We start from the raw sequence: 8,001 nt of genomic DNA on the forward strand, positions 1-8,001 counted from the left end.
TCAATGGTAGAAGTAGCTCCAAGTGATTGTTTTGCACTCTTCCAAGATACTGCTTCATCAGAAAGCATAAAGATGTATCCTGACGTTGACTTCTTAGAATCAACACATCCCGCCAAATCTAAATCTAAGTATCCAACAATTTTCGAATTGTCGATTCGTCTATATATAAGCATGAAGTCCTTAATCCCTTGAAGGTACCTTAAGACCTTTTTTGTAGCTCTCCAATGGACAATTTCTAGATTACTTTGATATTTTCCTAACATGTTAATAGCGAAAGCAATGTCAGGTCTTGTATAGATCTGAGCATATATTAGGCTTCTAACGGCTAAAGCATAAGGAATATTTTACATCTGTTTCTTTTCAAGTTCATTTTTGGGACATTGATCTAAGCAGAATTTGTCACCTTTCACAATAGATGCAATACTTGATGAACAATTTTGCATTTTAAACTTCTCAAGAACTTTATTAATATAGGCTTTTTGAGATAAACCTAAAATTCTTTTATGTTTATCTTTGAATCTTTATACCAATGACATAAGATGTATCACCTATATCTTTCATATCAAAATGTCTAGAAAAAAATTGTTTCACTTCATGTAACAACCCTAAATCATTTATTGCAAACAAAATATCATCTACATATAAGATGAGAAATATGATCTTGCTCCCACTAACTTCGTGATATATATATTGATCAGAAATATTTTCAATGAATTCAAATGAAGAAATCACATTGTGAAACTTCAAATACCACTGTTGAGAAGCCTGCTTAAGACCATACATTGCTCTCTTACGCTTGCAAACTAACTCCTTACCAGCACTTAAGATAAACCTATCGAGTTGTCTCATATAGACCTCTTCTTCCAAATCTCTATTAAGGAAGGCCGTTTTTACATTCATTTGATGCAATTCCATGTTAAAATGTGCTACCAACACCATAATGATGTGAAAAGAGTATTTTTTTTTTAAACAGAAAAAAAGTTTTTCTGTAATCAACTCCTTTCCTTTGAATAAATTCTTTGGCAACAAGTTGAGCCTTGTAGCACTCAATATTGCATGATAAATTCTTCTTGGTCTTAAAGACCTATTCATAGCCAATGGCTTTTTCCTCATCAGACAATTCTATAAGATCCCAAACTTGATTATCCGCCATAGAATTCATTTCATCCTTCATAGCATCTAGCCATAAATTGGAATTACGATTTTCCATTGCTTGTGAGAACGTCGTTGGGTCATTTTCATCACAAACATCATAGTCAGACTCAGCAAAATACACTGCATAATCACTATAAATTACATGCTTTCTTTTTCTTGTTGATCTTCTTAATGTTGCATCATCAACCTCTTGTAAAGGTAATGGCATAACAGGTTCTCCCTCTTCTTAAAGTTGCTCTTGAGCAATATGTTCTTGAACAACATTTTCATTATAAAGAGTTTGATCCTCCATCATATGATCTACTTGAATATTATCTTCATGATGTGGAACATCAGTAATAGGTTGTTCTACATTGACCCTATATGTATGGGCATTGTATTGAATAATCACTTTTATACATGGAGAGGTTTGACAAAAAATATCATTCTCAACAATTTTAAGAGGATGATTTCTCCCACTTTTTCACATCATGTTCTAAAAAACTTGCATTTTTAGATTCAACTATTTTACTTGAATGGGAGGGACAATAAAATCTGTAACCCTTAGACTTTAACCCCAAATGCGTATATGATTCAAACTAGATTTCCAACCCTCCCGTAGCTCAAATGGCATTTTAGAAATTGCCTTTGTTGGAATTCTATTTAATATATACGCGGCTGTCTTAAGGCCTTCACCCCACAAGGATAAAGGAAGATTGGAGTTGCTAAGCATACTTCTCACCATATCCAGCAAAATTCTATTTCTTCTTTCGACTACACTATTTTGATCTAGTGTGTTAGACATGGTGTATTGTGCCACAATACCATGCTCTTGAAGGTACTTTGCAAATAGACCAGGTGCTTGTCCACTTTTAGTATATCTCCCGTAGAATTCTCCACCTCTATCTGATCTCACGATCTTAATTTGCTTTCCACATTGTTTCTCTACTTTAGCTTTATAAATTTTAAAAGCGTCCAATACTTCATATTTATTATGAAGCATATAGAGATATATATATTGTGAATAATTATCAATAAAGGAGATGAAGTATTTCTGACCATTTAAAGACATATCAAGACAACATATGTCAGTGTGAATTATTTCTAATATGTCAGAACTCCTCTTAGCATTTTTTGAGACTTTTTGGTTTGTTTCCCCCTAATGCAATCTACACAGGTATCAAATTAGTAAAATCTAGAAATTCAAGAATCCTATCACTTACTAATTTTTTTATTCTCTCAATGGAGATGTGTCCCAACCTTCGGTGCCACAACATGGAGAATTTTTCATTCATATCATTATCATGCATAACCATAAAATCAGATGGAAAATTATTAGCTAAATAGACTTTAAATAAATCATCAATTAAAGTACCATGTCCAATAATATTAAAATTTTTAATAATATCAACAGAATCATCATAAAAATTTATACATAATCCTTGTTTTACAAATTTAGATAAAGAAATCAAATTTTTAGATAAATCTGAAATATAAAATTTTTTTTCTAAATCTAAAATACAACCAGTACTTAATGCAAGCCTAAATGTTCCAACAGTTTCCACACGTGAACGCATCCAATTGCCTATATAGATGCTTAGTTCACTTCTTATCAGTTTCCTTTTTCTTATGAAACCATGCATGGTATTTGAAATATGAATTTCAGCACCAAAATCAATCCATCAACTATCATGACATATTTCAACAAAATTATATTCAAAGTATATTGAAGGAATAATATCACAAAGGTTAGTACCTTTCTTTTCAAGCCAAACTTTAAATTTTGGGCACTCCTTCTTCATGTGTCCTTTCTTTTTACAAAAAAAACACCGTGTACCTTTTTTCTTCATAGGATGGGATGCAATACCCTTTTCTTTCTTCTTATGAGCTTACTTTTTACCATCCTCATTTGTCACTAATAGTGCACTTTCACCAAATTTCTGAATTAGCCTTCCTTCCTCTTGCACACACATCACCAGTAATTTATTAATGGACCATTTTTTCTTATGTGTGTTATAAGAAATCTTAAATGGTCTGTATTGGGCAGAAAAAGAATTCAGAATAAGATGCACCAGAAATGAGTCAGAGATCTCAACCTTGAAAACTTTCAGTTGTACTGCAATGTCTCTTAACCTCATGATGTGTTCACGCACACCTCTTGCGCCGGTAAGCTTCATGGATGACAATTGTGCCATTAGGGTACTTGCAAGTGCCTTACTAGAAGACTCAAACTGTTCATCAATAGCCTTCATGTAATCCTTGACATTTCCGTAATCAGGAATTGAACTTCGGATTCTAGCTGAGATACGAGACTTAATGAATATCATACTTAAACGGTTGGATTTCTTCCATCGTTCGTATAATACTACCTTGACTTGAGAACTAGCATCAGTTGGTGCTGGAGGCTCTTCCCTACGAAGAGCACAGTCAAAGTCTGCACACCCTAATTGAAAGAGAATCTTATCTTTCCATTCGTTATAGTTGTCACCACTTAACAAATGAACTTCAGATACAGTTTCAGATATCATTACCGCTGCAAATAATAAATCATGCTAACATTACTCAACTTTAAATAGGTACATCAAAATCCATAATATATAATAATACATACCAATGCAAATCATATCAAAATAAATATGAAACATAGTGTCATTAAAATCTACTTGTGGGCAAAGATTTTAACACACATAATATTCACTAAATTAACTAAAATATTAAAATTAAAAAATAAAATACTACTTCTTAATACCTATAGACTAATTAAGAAGTAAAAATATTTTCTATTTAAATCTAATTATATATAAATAACATAATAAATTTTTGTGGGTAAGTTCATTATATAATTCACAACAATTATATTAATATTTATGTGATTTCTTTAAATATGACTATTATCAAAGGATGCTGTGGCTACTCCTCAATAAATCATATATTAATCACAATATAATATGTAACGGAAGAATTTATATTTCATGCAAATATAATCATCAAATAAATAAATACAGTGACATATATAATATTGAAAAAGAAGATGATCTAGTGAACAAATTTTTTGACAATATTTAGAAGATCCAAGTTCAAATTTCACTTCTACCAAAGTTTGAATTTTTTATAACAAATTTAAATTTTGAAGTCTAACAACTTCAACTTGAAAGTAGCAAACATTCAATATTATATAACAAACAAAATTTATCAATTAAAATAAGTTTTTTCGGTCTTCTCTCTTACAATGTCTTCCCTTTTTCTTTTCTTTTATCCTCTTCTTTATTCAAGAATAAGAAAACTTATGGGAATCACAGAAAATTATACTATTATGAAGAACAATTACGACACAAATCTAGAAAATTTATAGGAGTATTATTTATTATTCCCTCTTCTTACTTTAATTTCAATAGTTTTTCTTACTTATTCTAAAATTTATACTATGCATTTTTTCTTTAAAAATAATTAATCAAAATAATACACAATAATTAAATTTTAAAATGGTAAGGTAGAGATAATTTTACTCTGATACCACATATTAAATATTTTATAAAATCATTAATTTACGTATCTCCAATATCAATTTTTTTTAATTTAATTTAAAACTTTTAATTCTTGAATCAAAAAATCAGATAGAATTTAAATGTGTTTGTTTTTGTTGTGTAATTAAAATTAAAGACCCAATTTTTATAAAATTTATGAATAATTATGTTCTTTCCAAAAAAATAAACCAAATATCAATATAATTAATTAATAATTATAACACTATTTAAATTAATTTTTATATTAATAAATTAGAACACAATTAGAATAGAATTTCTATCAACGGTTGCATATGTCTAAGAATTTCTCATTTTAGTGGTAAATCGGTTGTTAACAACTGTACAACTTATTTTAAAAATGCACTTATCAATATATAGCTGTGTCCGGTGAGTTTGACACATTCCTTACAATTTTAACGGTGGAGATTTAATTGTATATCAATTCATCCACATGCAATGCACTAGAATAATTTTTCAGTTTTAGTTGGGCTTAAAAAAATGTGCTTTAATATAATTTAAAGTTATATATAAAAAAATTTATTTACATGATCTTAGAAATATAGATATTCTCAAAATAATTTAGTTTTGAGATAATTAGTAGAAGTAAATTTAGAAAGAATATATATAGAGAGAGAGAGAGACACTATTATTATCTTTACCACATTGGGTTGTAATGGGAGGCATGAACCTTTACATATATGAAGATTAGACTTGTAAATCATTTCTTATTTCCCGTTATAGCTACTAGGTAGCCCTCAACATTTGTTTGATATATTAGATGTTTAATTTATTAGGTATGTAAATAGTTATCTTAATATTAAAATTTAAAAAATAATTTAAAAATAAAATACTTTTTATTTTATTAGATTATTTTTAAAATTTATTGTTTGTAAAAATCATTATCTATCTAGTAAAATTAATCAATCGATGATAATAATAATAGAATACCTAGACACTTGTGTTTTGTCGTTTTCCCCAAATTGTAGGATATTTGCCACTTGTTAATTATATGTGTAGGATATCCTTATTATCTTTCTTGAATTAAGTTAAATATTGAAGGCATATCTTCACTTTGCTTAAAGGAAAAAAAAAATGAAAGAAAGAAAAAATGGACCTAGCTAGAAGACAATTAATTAGTTTGAATTGAAGTGAAGTTTGGAGTGAGAGTAGTAGCCTCTCATTTTCATCTCATCCCATCACTTTCGAGTTAAGTAAGGAAGTATTATTCTTCGGACATTCAAAACTTTTCTCATCTTCTTTTAATTTGTCTCATTGAACCGCATAGTTATACCACTATCCGTCCTTCTTTTTTCTTACAATAATAATAATAATAATTATTATTATTATTATTATTATTATAATAGGTATGTTCGATAATTCTTTACAATATATTTGAGTGAATACTTTATTGGGTCTTGATAATTATTTAAAAAAAATATAAAGTTTTGAAAAAAAATATTTAATTCGACTCTTAATTTTTTTAAAAGTTAATTAGTTTTGTAAAAAAAATAATATTAATTTTTTTTAGCACAAAATCTAATTAATTTCATAAAAATAAAATTTAAGAGTTGAATTAAATTTTTTTTATTAAAAATTTCGTTATCTTTTGAGATAATTATCTTTACAATTTTTTTATATTATTTTAAAGTTTTCTTGTTAGTCNTATGTCTCGTATTTTATCAGTTTACATTTTAAAAAAAATTATAATATGATATAAAAACTTCTATAATTACATGATTTAGAATTTAAGTTTTATTAATTTATTTCAAAAATAAACTTATGTAAAACTTTATATAAACTTAAAAAAAATTATAAAAAACTAATTATTCATGTACTTTTTTCATAAATTTATAAATTTTTAAAAGTAATTTTATGATAATAAAAAATATATAAAAAGATTGTTCTAAAGTAATTATTTCACTTTGAACAATTATTGTTAGGGGATACTCTTATAAAGACGCGTAAAACATCTTTTTATAAAGACATTTACGTGTTGTATTATTATTGAACGTATTAATGAACGGTTATTTTTTAATTTTTTAACAAATTAGAGTAAAACTGATTTTTTTATAACAATAACAATAAATCTATTTCTTTTTTTTTTAAATTTAATTGTATTTTTAAATTTTTAGGGATTTAAATGTCCGTAAAACAAAAAATTAGGGATATATTTGTCTTTTTATCAAAAAATTTAATAATATTCGGTTTAGATTGTGTAATTTAATCGAACCGAATTGGGTCTAATAATTATAATACAGACAATTGAATTTATTATTGTTTCTGTAATAAATTGATTTTATTCTGATTTATTAAAAAATAAATTATAACCAATTTAATAAAAATGTCCAATAATAACATTACATATATAAATATTTTTAAAAAAATATATTTTTAATGTTTTTATTAAAGTCATCTCCTTATTGTTATTGCATTATTTTAAGTTTTTCAAAGGGAAAATAATAGCGGCCAATAGTTGTTTGAAGCTACACACCCATCATTGTTCCAAAAGTATATATTGTCTCAAAATAAAGATTGATTGATTGATGTATGAATGTTATAAAACTCTTTTGGTTTGAATTAAATTGGAGCCACAAAATTAGATTGTATGTATGTCACTCTCTTGGTACTTAATTATTATTATCATTACATACAGAATGAGAATACAAAGATAATTTTTTCAAATTGCACTAATTATTGACCATTAAGTAAAGATGGAAGAGTGGAGAAATTAAATTGATGAGTTTGTGTGACTCAAATTAGAAGCCCAAAATGTTATAAGTATATATATATTCAATTATTTAAAGTTTTGTCTTATATATATTGTTGTGATTAATTAATTAAATAATTAAGATTGTGACATTCATTTCCTCTTATGATCCACTAGATTGGTTGCAACTTCTGTTAACTTTTTTTAATTCAATTAATTAATTAATTACAACGCAGACCTAGCATCAGCGCAAAGATAAGGATTTTAGAAGAAGAATCAATGGATAAGAATATTTAGTATACTGTCCGAATCATCATCATTATAATTATAAGTTTCAAAGTATTGATATCTCTCCACCATGCATAGATTAAGTTCTATAATAAATTAAAGTTAATTAGCTGATCTTGATATTATCTCTTTAATTTGATTTTGCTTATGTAGTGTAATAAAATCATCCTCAAAAATTTAAATTGACAAAAAAAGTAACATGAACAATAATACTTTTAATATTTTTTTTTCAAACAATAACTTTTTTTATATTTGTTTAATATTTTGTATGGCCTTTTTTTCTCTTTTTAGAATTTACCAAAAATTAAATTCTACATTTTTGGATATAAAATTTTAATATTATATTAT

This window comes from Arachis duranensis, chromosome 9 (assembly GCF_000817695.3).
Source record: "Arachis duranensis cultivar V14167 chromosome 9, aradu.V14167.gnm2.J7QH, whole genome shotgun sequence".
NCBI classification, from domain to species: domain Eukaryota; kingdom Viridiplantae; phylum Streptophyta; class Magnoliopsida; order Fabales; family Fabaceae; genus Arachis; species Arachis duranensis.